Source organism: Rousettus aegyptiacus, unplaced genomic scaffold (assembly GCF_014176215.1).
Source record: "Rousettus aegyptiacus isolate mRouAeg1 unplaced genomic scaffold, mRouAeg1.p scaffold_m13_p_12, whole genome shotgun sequence".
Classification (NCBI taxonomy): Eukaryota; Metazoa; Chordata; class Mammalia; order Chiroptera; family Pteropodidae; genus Rousettus; species Rousettus aegyptiacus.
The window spans coordinates 76,436,604-76,448,831 of NW_023416287.1; positions in this window are offsets into that span (position 1 = coordinate 76,436,604).

A 12,228-nucleotide genomic window follows, 5' to 3' on the forward strand; every position below is an offset into this window, starting at 1 on the left:
TGGAGTTGAGGGGGGCTCGCCCGCCCGCCGCGGACAGGTTTCCTCTGGAGCCCGGAAGACCTCAGCCACCCCGCCTCCCGGCGCGGGAAGGTTACCTTTTGGAGCAGACCTGCCTAGGACATGCATATGCATGCGGGGCCTGTTTCTGCGCCCTCATAGGCCCAGTAGCTTTCAAGGTGCTTAGGGTCAGAGAGTTTATCCGCTGACCCCAGGTTTGGGAGAAGCATAGACCCGCTCGCTGGCAGATTACTGCGTGGAAATGGGTAAAGCATTGGTAGGGCAAAGGACCAGAAGCATTTACTTCGTGAAAGCAGATGGTACTGGGAAACGTAGTGATTTAAATATATAGGCATTAGTATTGTCGAGGCCACCGGTTGGCATGGTGATCTAACCTCGCAGCTTATTCAGCGAAATAAGGTTTTTTAAAAAGTCATTTAAAATTGTGAGATCAGGAGGACAATGAAACTCGTTGGGGAGTTTAACGAATCTTTAGAAAAGGTGAAATGTACTATTTTCATTTTCCTAACGAAATTATACATCTTAAAAGGAAAAAGCACAGATGAATCTTAACTTTATATGTCGGTCCCCTCCCCTCCAGCAAATTAAAGGTGTCTTACATGCAATAGTTGCTCAATAAATATTTAGGAATCAACAGAGATGGGTAGGAGCACCTTTGGAGATAAAAATGTAAGAGGAAATCAGGAACGCTGTCTATGTGACCATCTCTAGGCGAAGGGGTCCTGAAGCTCACTGACCTAGAAGACACGGGGATGCCAAGCAGTGCAGAAGTGTGTTATAGGACAGTGTAGACACTGGCAAACTAAACAGTACTTTGTAAGGCCATGCAAGCTGTGATTGTATAAGATCATAATTTCGTTACAAATAAAAATGCTGCTTATTGAAAAGGGCATTGAAACTGAGTGTGTGTGTGTGTGTGTGTGTGTGTGTGTGAACCTTTCTCAAGAAGCAGCTTGCAAAGACAGCAGTCCAGAAAGCCCAAGAGAAAATGGAGGAGGAGGAGGAGGTTTGGATCTGGGTGATCCCATCAGCATAGTCAGGGAAAGATGATAGAGACAGATATGGGATTTTTGAGGTATCTGGAAAAATGTATAACCTTAGAAACACTTAGAAAAGATACTAGACCAGAAGTTAGAAAACCTGATTCCTGGCTAGGGCTCTCCCATTCACTGGTTAAATAACTTGCGCTAGTGGTGATCCTCGCATTAGGAGAGCACTTGGCAGGGTTTAAAAAGCTTTCTGGGCAAGTTTCCTGCCCTCTTGGGGTCCCACTCTCTCTGTCTCTGCTCTGGGCCTCACTAGATCTTTGCTTTTCAAAAGAGTCTAGGTCAGACTGCAAAGGGACAGGAAGGACATAAATAGAGAAAGCAAATGTCAAAATTTGAATTAAGCCTTCTTAGCTAAATGGAGACTCTGAAGATTTGGAAATCTGGCCAATGGTGCTAACACTCAGTGATGAGAGGCCAGAGCACACACAGGGCAGGTAGGTTTAGTGGGTGTTTCAGGAGTTGAGTCTGACGTCACAACTTGTCTGGGTGGAACGTGCATGTACTTGCAAAGATATGTTCCCATATAGTGTAATTGTCGGTGTTTTAATTCAGGCGTCACCCCTATCTTGCCCTCTCTACACGACTGTTCTCTTCCATTTTACTGCCCTAAGTAGACGATGGGTGGGATGCTGGGCAAGTAGCTACAATGGCTGGTGCTGCTTTATTAGCTCCCTGGCATTCCCTGAATCAGTTAACATCCCAGGCCTTCCAGAGAGCCGGCCCTACCCCGTCGCGTTCTTATTCCTTTCCTTTCCAAGAAGCTGGGCCATAGAGGAACTCCTGGCTGGCTGGTGTGCCTAGAAAGGGAGTTCCTTTCCTTTACACAGGCCCAAATGAGACCAACAAGCACCCCATTTCGAATAATTCTGATCCTTAAAAAAAAAGTTTAGGAGTTCACTAAACTATTGTGAATGAGTTTGATTTTAATCATTTGTTGGCAGGGAATATGGAATAAAATATCTCATTTGCAGTTGTTTATTTCCTGTTGTGGCTTCTATTTTCATCTTTTAGTCACTTTGGTGATAGATATCAAACCGTAATCATGGTGCAGCCACAAGTCACAGAGACCAAAATAACTTGCAGCCGAGTTATGACAAACCAGGATGGAGTCAGCTCAAGACCTGGCTACTTAATCACTGGCCCTTGGCACCCGGAGGACTGTGGGGGCTGCCGCTTGACTGACCGCTGGCTAAGCATCTAGAGGAGAGAGGAAGCCAGAGGGAAATTGTTCCAAGGCCCCTGGTCTCGAGCAGTCAAGGCCCCAGAGTGCACGGGAAGTGAAGGAAAAGCAGGTGAACCCTCCAAAACGGCTGGGGGAGATTGACTTGAGAGGGGAAAAGGAGGGAGGAGAAGTGACTCTACAAAGCTCTTCACACCCACAAGCAATCTTGAGCAAAAGTGGGGGGGGGGGGACACCCAAACTCTCCTGCCCAGGGAAGACACGATTCTCCCTTTCACTGCTTTTCTCGTTTTCAGTAGTTCCTGGAAGAGAAGGGCAGAGAGTCCCGAAGAGCATGTGGGTGTGCGTTGGTGGGCCAAAGGCAGGGGTGAGGCAGGGATGAGGCAGGGGTGAGGATTTTTCCTTGAAGAAGCCAAAAGAAGAAACAACTAAAGGAGCCAAAAAGTGTTGGAAAATCGACATTTCTTACACAACTGACCCCTGAAAAATGTGTGAGTGAGCCCTAAACCATCCTGCACTGGCAGCCATACAAACGGAAGCAATGGTTCATGAAGGAAGACGGGCGTGAGTGAGGCCGATGTGACAATCAGCACTTCTTGGCTTATCTTAGAAGAACAAGAACATAAGTGAATGAAAATGCATCTAATTCACAATCAAATAGAGATGCCGTAAGCCCTGACTCATCAAATGCTCTTGTATTACAGACACGCTGTCAGCTGATCCATCACATTTGCCAGGTGGCTGGCTGTCCAGAGTGCTCAGCTAGGTACCGGGATGGAGCGACAGGCGGACGTGAATGTTGTTTATGAAGGAGACATGAGAAATATCTAGAGAAAGAGAAGGATGGGGACAACAGAGACATTCAAATATACAGTCACAGGTAGATGCGGTTTCTTCCCAGAGAGACACTGGCTGCTAAATCACAGAGCTGGGAGGGAAACGTCACTGGATGTGACTTTTTGTGCCTTTTGAGTCTTGTGCCATGCGAATGTGTTCCTTATTCAAAAATATAAACATTTACAGATTCTTAAGAAAAAAATCCCTACCTGCTTTTCTCATTTCCTGAAATTCACTCTTCTGATGTCCTCCTAAGAAAAGGACAGATTGTCGAGGTCCCATGTGGAAGGGAGGCTGTACACAGCTTCTCTCACCGTGGGGCAATTACGACAGGAAGGCGGATGACAACAGAGGCCAGTGTGTCATCCCAGACAGCAAGGGTGGAGGAGGCTGCCTCGTCATGACCCTGGTAAGAGTCAGTGAGGAAACATGCCAGTCCTAATCAAAAGTCATGCTAGATATCAGTCAGGCACACCTGGGAGGGACAGCCTCGAAAATACTGGTGTCGGGACCACAGGGACATGGAGAGAAACCTGCCTAATCTGAGAAAATGAGAGCTTTGCTTTTCAGAACTGAAACGCGTTCATGTGATTCTCAACCCATTTAGCCAGCACCGATTCAAGACGCGGTGCCAGGCACCCCGTGAACACCTCCGGGGGCGTATAAAAGTTAAACAGCCTCTACCCCCAAGAAGTGTGCAACCTCAGACAGGACACGAAATATGAAAACGACCCACCCTTACAAACGTCACCAGCGCTACCCTGACAGCAAGAAGGGAGGCACTTGCTCAGGAGAAGAGAAAATCGAGAGGTTTATGCTGCCTGGGAGGGGGTCTCAAAAAGTTCCCCAAAGGAAGAAATATTTGGGACTAGATTAGCTGAGTTGACTAACCAGAGTACAAATGACTGTGTTCAATCATAAGAGAGAAAATAAATTGTCGCTTTCTGTCAACTTTGTGCTCTCTTCAAAAACCAACCCATACTTGTCATTTTATCTATAAATGCTCCTAAGGCTTAGGAAGTCAGTGATGGAGGTGAGGCTCCTACAAAGAGTGTTCGTTCTGGGAGTTCTTCTCCCTCAGAATAAAGTTTTCTTTGTAGAAAGAAATTTCAAAAACAATATTAGCTCATCTATAGTTACAGAAAAGCTTCTCCTCAAATAACCAGGGAAATCTCCACTCCTCGGATCAACAGTCAAGCCTCAGTTTTTGTCAGACTGGTTCATGTCAGGAAATGGTGCCAGTTTTAACACAAGTGGAAGGGAAGTGCCTTCAGCAGAGAAATGGGCCCGTGAAGGCTCAGTGATGGGGGCCCAAAGATAGTGCTCTCGAATGCCGACAATAAATTACTACTCGCCATTGCAGTATAGACAGACACACAGTTTGGATGATTCCTCCAGGCAATAAAAAATATTGTTTTAAAGACAACAAAGCAAGGAAATAAATGCTAAGCCTAACTCAGAGACCCTTCGATGAGCCTGATGGTTTTCCTTACCATCCATGCTGCAGGCAGTCTTCATTAGAATCTCGCCACACTCAGATTCCAAGGTCCTGGTCATATGGAACTACTGAGCTGACCTTAGCTGTTTTCTGATTTTTTATCCTATTTTTATCTTTTCCATTCCTCTGCCGAAAGTTGGTAGAGGATGCCTTTGGTGCTCAGTTCTGCCTGCTAAGTGTCAATTAGGATGTGAATGATGAAACATCTAGAAACGGTGAATCAGACCTGGGCAGACTGCAGAAGGAGTGAATGATGTTTCAACTGTAGTAGAGAAAAGGAGTCAGAGGTGACCACACACCCTGCCCCTGGCACGTTCCGGGACCCACCAGAGGAGCCCAGCCCCGTGAGTAACGGTCAAAGCATTCCTTCTGGCAAGGACCTGGGGGAGCGGAAGAAACCCTCAGCCCGGTTTTAGGATTAAGTATGCTTGTCTGCCCTTACTAGCTGCGAGGCCTTAGGAAAGCCTGTTTCCGTAGTCTGTCTGCCTTCCTCAAGCAACAAACACTGAATTAACAACAATCGTGTGTGCCAGACCCGATGCGAGGTTCAGAAGACAAAGCCCTCGCCATGGGTTGCTGGGATGAGGTGTGGACATTCGCCAGCATAAGCACTATGTAAACTAAGTGGTATACAGATGCTAATTATCATGATTATCATGGATTCTGAGGTAAGAGCCCCCAATAAGATAATTTGGACTCACCTTCCCAGCCTAGGAAATGAATTTTTAAAGGCGATAAGCATCCAAGTGATAGGGTAATGAAGAAGGAAGCCACTGTTTCCAGTGCCTGGGACTTTGCATTTTACTAGACCAGCATCAGAGAAAGTAAGGCCAGCGTCAGAGTGTAAAAACAAATAATCCTGGGAAATCTTTTCCTCAGACTGAGAGAAGGATAAGTGAGAACACAATAAAAAGTGTTTCAAGTTCTTTTCTAACATCACTATGAGTCATAAATATTTCCCTACGTCTTAGAAATAACTTTGTTGGTATTTATGATCAGCAACAAGGAAGTGATTAGAGGTTCACCTTCACCTTCACGGGGAAGGAGAGATCCAGTGGGCAGGATACTGTCCTGTCAAGTTCAGTCTTGATCCCCCTCACCCCATAAGCATTTATTTTCAAGGCATTCAAGGTCAATGGAATATGGTGTTATTGGGCATTGCCTGAGTCTGGTAGACCAATAAGAGAAGATAAGGAAAATTGCTAGAAGGGATTTTAAAGGTTACATAGACCAGAAATTCCTCATTTCCAGTCCAAACATTAGACCACATCCACGGTCAAGTTTGCATCATGTAGTACATTTTTTTCAAATGCTAAATTATTCAGTATTTTCAGTTTTCCTTTGATATTTTATTGATTTTTACATTGATAATACATGTATAGTGGCCCACAGGTCAAAGAGTACGAACAGGCATGAAGAGAGAAGTAAAAGCTCCCCACTCCCCACTCCTCTCTCAGGGGGTGGCCCCATTACAGCCAGAGATGTAGAAAGGGAGTCAGTTAAAAGCCTCGCCCCGGCTTGAACTCAGTCCTACATATCCACCTGCCTTTTTTGACACCTTCCCTTGGACCTCTGAAAGGCACCTTTGGCTCCTTTTTGTCTCAAACGGAGCATCTTCCTTCCAGAACTTGCTTCTCCTCTAGAGCTCCAGCTCAGAAAGCCCACCCCCTCTGCTCAGTGGTGGGAGTCAGAGACGGAGGATCAGCCTGGGCAGCAACCTCTTCCTTCCCCAGCTCATATCCAAACCAACCTCCACATCCTGTCGATTTTACCTTCAAAATGCCTCTCAACCCATCCAGGCAACTTTTCTCCAGGTTCACCCACCTAGCAGTGCCACAATCCACCTTCTTCTGTCTGGTGACCGCAGGGGACCAGTGCACACAGCGCTTCCCTCACTTCTGCTCTTGCCTCAGTCGGACCCACCAGTCCCTCTCTGCTGAGGCTGGTCTTAGTGGTGGTCTGACTGCACGACCACCCAAAGGTCTTCCTGCCACCCTTAGAACAAAGACAAATTCCCTTCCTTGGCCTACAAAGCTCTGAGGAGTCCGGTGCCCACTCCTTACCCTCATTGTCACCTCAGCATCTTCCCTCCGCTTCTGAAATTCATTTCTCTCCTTCTCTCTTACGGCTGCTCTTCAGGCTCCCAATCATTGGGAATAAGTCAACATGCCCCCACCATTAGGCACCTTCAGAAACTCCTGGCATCTCTCTCTTTTATAGCGTTAATAACTTTAAATTTTATATTTAATTCCAGTTCATTGATTCATGTCTGCCCCCTCAACCCCCGACTGTAAACTCCATGAGGTCAGGGAGTAAGTATTACAGCCCATCAAGCACTGTGACTGGTATAGAGTAATCTCCCAACAGCTGCTAAATAAACGACTGACCAATAATGAAAGAACAAATTCTTTATTCTAAGATGATATCCTTCCTAGTTTGGGGGATTGATGTGCCCTAACTTTTATGAAATGATGATGATAATAGAAGGTATTTCTTATTCAGCAAAATTAAATGTCGATGATTGAATTGAGGGTCCTTCAATTCAAAACTCTAAAGATGACAAATGACTGCTAGAAGCTCAAGGACAGATTCAGATAGAGAGAGACCTAAATACCTAACTGAGGAACAAGTGTCCAAAGTCGAGGGGATCGAGTTTAAACTTTCCTAATTCTTTCTGATTCAGTGCCCTTCGCTCTTCTATCTCTTTCCTGTCTGAGGGACTCCACATACATTCTCTCATCTCTGTGAGGCTAGAGAGAAAATTCTCCGAGGTCACCCAGCTGGTTAGTAACAACTTTATGACCAGAAACTCATCTATCCCTCCATCCACACAGCTCTACATCCAGGAATGCACAATTGTCCTAAATATCTAAAAGACAACATAGCAAATACACAAGTAAAAAGAAACAGAAAACAAACAAACAAACAAATGAACAGTCTAGGTCTCCCTGGCTGGCCGAGCTTGGCTGCTTTGCACAAAGTAGGTGCTCTGTGAGTGAGTGAGTGAGTGAGTGAGTAAGTAAATGAATGATTGGTCACTGGGCTTCCTTCTGGGACTTAAACAGCATTCATGATGTATAGGCCGCAGTTCACAGGATCACATTAAACAGTCTCCAGAGTCCTGTCACCTGTGGCCTAGGTGAGCAAGGACCATTCCTTAAGTTTTCCTGCACCCCAACTATGTGACAAGCGTTGCTCCAGGCACATAGTCCCTCTCTCAGGGAGTCTGCATTCTAGGGAGAGACTGAAAATAAACAAATACATAAAAAACACGATTGCACACAATTACAAGAGTTCCGGAAAGCATGAAGTAGAGCGAGGGACTAGGGTCGGTGTGTAGGGCTGAGAACGGCTGTTCCAGACCTGAGATCAGAAAAGGCCTATCTGGGGAGGAGCAAAGATCAGGTAGGACCCTTCCGGGAAAAAGAGACGGCCAGGGCCTGGGACGGAGACGGGTGAGCTGGCACGTTAAAGGAACAGCTAGGAGGCCGATGTGGCTGCGGTGGTGACAGCATTGGCTCAGGGATGGGCACCGAGGGAGAGCTGTGGAGGGGCTGCACCAAGCAGTGCCCCCCAGGCACTCACGTTTGCTAGACGACATGTGCTGGCAAACCCAAGATACTGGAGACCACATCAGGGGAAGCACGAAGCACACCAGCAGTGGATCCAGAAGTGCCGTGTTCAAGTGCCATTGGCTGTGTCGCCTAAGACCTCAATTTCCCCATGAACAACTGGTGAAAATTACACTTACCAACATAGAGTTGTCGTGAGATTAAAGGAGACAACGCACATGAAAGAACACTATAGAGAAGGAGCCACGTAATCATGATGTAAGAAGAAACTCCAACCAGGCATTTCTGAACCCAGCATGGAAATAATTCTTTGGTATCTGAACCGTAGGGGTGTTTATTTACACAGGCTGGTTGACCAGCAAGCCCTCCATTTGTGGCCTGTTGGATATATTTGTGTAGTGAATGTATTTGTATTTTATGGCTATTTATACAAATATGTAGCTCATGTCTGTTCCTCTTTTTCTCCTTGAATGAACAGGATCAAATGAAGTATAATTTGATGATAAAGACGGTGAAGGAACTCTCTGACTCTAAAATAATCTGTAATGGATCATTTCTTTAAAACTGATCATTTCATTTAAAATCTTACTTTCAAAAAGACAAAGGAAAAAATGCCAAAAGAGGCCTAAGAAAGCAGGTGTAAGCTGATTTATAAAAGCCCCAGGGCCTAATCCATTGGCTGAGTCCTGACCTTTCCAGAGGTCTCCCGCATTTCTTGCATGTGCTTTTTTGCACCTAACAAATCCTAATGCAAAGAGCAGGTGGTCACAGGTCCTGGGTGGGGTTAGAACTCCCACCTCCCCTTCTGGTGTTCCACCGAGTGGCTCCCCAAGGGCTCGCCACCCAGGCCTCTGTCTCACCCTCCTCTCCCAGCTGCGCTTTCCTCTCTCCCAGGGCCCCGAGCTCCAGGGGCCACCAGCTCCATCTTCTGGGAGCCACCATGGGCCCTGACCAGAGGACAGGCTCCAGTAATGCCTATGTGCCCACAACTGCTTATCAAGTAGACTTCTACTGGTGTCTGTCAAGGCAGAGACACTTAATGGGGACCTACTCCATCAGTTGTAAGTCCCTCAGGATGCCAGAGGACGGTGGCCATACCCATTTCATTTCCCACCCACCCTCCGCCACACCACGCGAATCACTCTCGCCCTTAACCCCAGTCAGCAGTCTTCCAATGTCCTCTACTGGCATGAGAGATCTAGAAGTAGAGGAGGAGCAGAGTAAATCCCAGCCCAGCTAGGAAGACCCAGGTCCCAGTAGGCACTTGACAAATGCATGTTCCCTTTTTCCTTGTCTCAGGGTGATTGATAGGGGCCTATAGGTACACTATATTTATTTATTTTTCCCCCCAAGAAATTGGCTCTATTCCTCCAGGACTTTGCTGTCCTCTCTGCCTCCACACAGCCTTACAGCCCAACAACACTCAATCTCTCATGGAATATTCTTGACACTTTAAAGGATCTGGCTTGCACACAGTCAATGTGGCTGCATTCTTTAATTAATATTTATCGAGTGTCCCCATTAGGTGCCTGGCAAGCACAGTGTGTTGTGTGTGGCTAAAATATCTATTCCCTTTCCTCTCCAAGAAAGTACATTCCTGGACAACCCAAGAACATTGACATGCCAAATAAAGGAACAGCACACCCTAGCAACAGCCAGTGTTGAGTTGGGAGTCAGCGAGAGGACAGAGGCAGTCCACAGGGGTCAGGAGATAGGAGCTCGAGTCCTGGGGGTCCCAAAGCAGCTGTGCAACCTCTAGCAGGGGGTGTCAGATCTCTGAACCCGTGTCTATGCAAACACGATTGACGGCATCACCCTACCTGCCTCCTTGGACTGCGGATGTTGTAGAAATCAGGTGAGATTATTTAAGTGACGTCCTTTGAAAAGTTTAATACGCTATATGAATTCCAGATGTTTCCTCCCCAATAAAATCTTTCATGCCTTTCTTGGTACAAAATCGAATTAGATTTAAAAGACTGGAACCCTGGGAAATCAAAATCAGACAAATGTCAGTTGTGGCATGAGTTTATATTCCAAGATTCTGATCCAAACTGTGGACGAGCAACCCAGCCCTTTGATAATACTGAATATGCTCATGTTCTGTTATATGTGTATGTATATTAAACACACACACACACACACACACACACACACACACACACATTAGGAAGGAGGGAGGTCTTTTGGGAGTCCCATTGCAATAACTTGATACTGCATATCTGCAAGAGCAGAAAACTCTGTGCAGGTGCAATATAAATAAATCACACCATGAATCGCTACAACACAGAGTTAGGTGCGCAAACTTCTGAATTTTAATTTCATACATTCCTGACAGACACGTGAATTGGTGTGATCTATCTGGACAGTAGGTGAAAATTTGATCGAGAGCCTTAAAATTTTCCTACGGATAAACAAAATGTGGTCCATACACACAATGGCATGTTATTGAGCCTCGTAAAGGAAAGAAATTCAGACACATGCTACAACATGGATGTACTTTGAGGACATGTGCTACGTAAAATAAGCTAGTCACAAAAAGACAAATACTAGGTGATTCTACTTATATGAGATACCTAAAGTAGCCAAATTTATAGAGACAGAAAGTAGAATAGAGGTTACAGGAGCAGGGGGCGGGGTGTGGGGAATGGAGAGTTAGTGTTCAATGGGTACAGAGTTTCGGTTGTACAAGACGAAAAACGTCTGGAGATGGATGGTGGTGATGGTTGCACAACGAGGTGAAGGTGCTTAATGCCACTGAACAGTACATTTAAAAATGGTTAAAATGGTAAATTTTATGTTTTGTATATTTTACCACAGTATTTTTAAATGTTCCTAATTTCTGATCCAGTAATCCACTTAAGAATGTATTTAAATCAGAGAACAGGGCAAAGATATTTGTACAAGAGGGTTGCCTTAAGTCTTATTTTAGAAAAACTGGAACCATCCCAATGGCAAAATAATAGTAGAATGGATAAATAAATAGATTATAAAATAACTGTGTTAGGGAAATACCATGCTACCAGTTAAAAAGCCTGCTTTTGAAGAATATCTAATGACAAGGCAAAATATTTTCCTGAGAAGCAGGATTCAAACCCATCAACCTGCAGCGATCTCAATTTGGGGATATGCATACTGGTAAATGCACAAGTTAAAAAAGATTGTAAGGAAAAAAAAACAGTGGTTATCTCTGGGTGGCAGGGATTATAGATGCATTTTTATGTTCTTTTTCATAAGTTTCCTAATGTTCTATGATGAGTATATATTCATTACTTTTATATCAGAAAAATGATAAATCAGTATAAAAAGAAGATAGACCTTTGCCGAAGTGTCTCTGGATCTCTGCTGGATCTGGGTATGCTCATCTCATGTAATAAACAGGCAGTATTGTGTAACATATGCTTCCAATAAGCTCTTCTGAGGTTGATCAGATCTGTAACGTACATTGTCTGTCTGCAAAGTACCCACAGCACAATATGGACACTCGTGATAACATTTGCGGTTAGGGAACTGTGGCCCAAAATACTTTATACCGTTTTGGGGCATCTGCAGCAGTTCTGTTGAAACATTTTCGATAAATACAGTAGTTGCCTAAACATTATGTGTCAAAATTACGAAAGAAACAAGGTTGGATGTATATTTCACATTTGAAGAGGATGTGGTTGACAAGTACGATTGGTATGGGTTCAAGCTAAAATGTCCAAAACACAATCTTCGTTACATGTTCGAGAGAGGTATTAGAAGTTGGCCAACTGAAACTATAAGATATAATTTAAGAAAAGCTCCCATTTTCAATGGCAAACAAAAAGATAAAATATTTAGGGAAAGTATTCCCAAAACATGCATGTTCCATATGAAGAAAAATTTTGAGCACCAAAGAAGACTTGAATAATTGAAAAGATAAATCCTTTTCTTGGATAGCAAGACTCGGTGTTGCAAAGATGTCTATCCTCCTCTAATTAATGTGTAATTTAACTTGATCCCAATAGAAATGCCAATAGGGTTTAAGCAAGGGGTGTGCATGGAAACCGGCCAACCTGACAGACTAAGCCTGAAGTTTAAATGAAAGGCAAATGC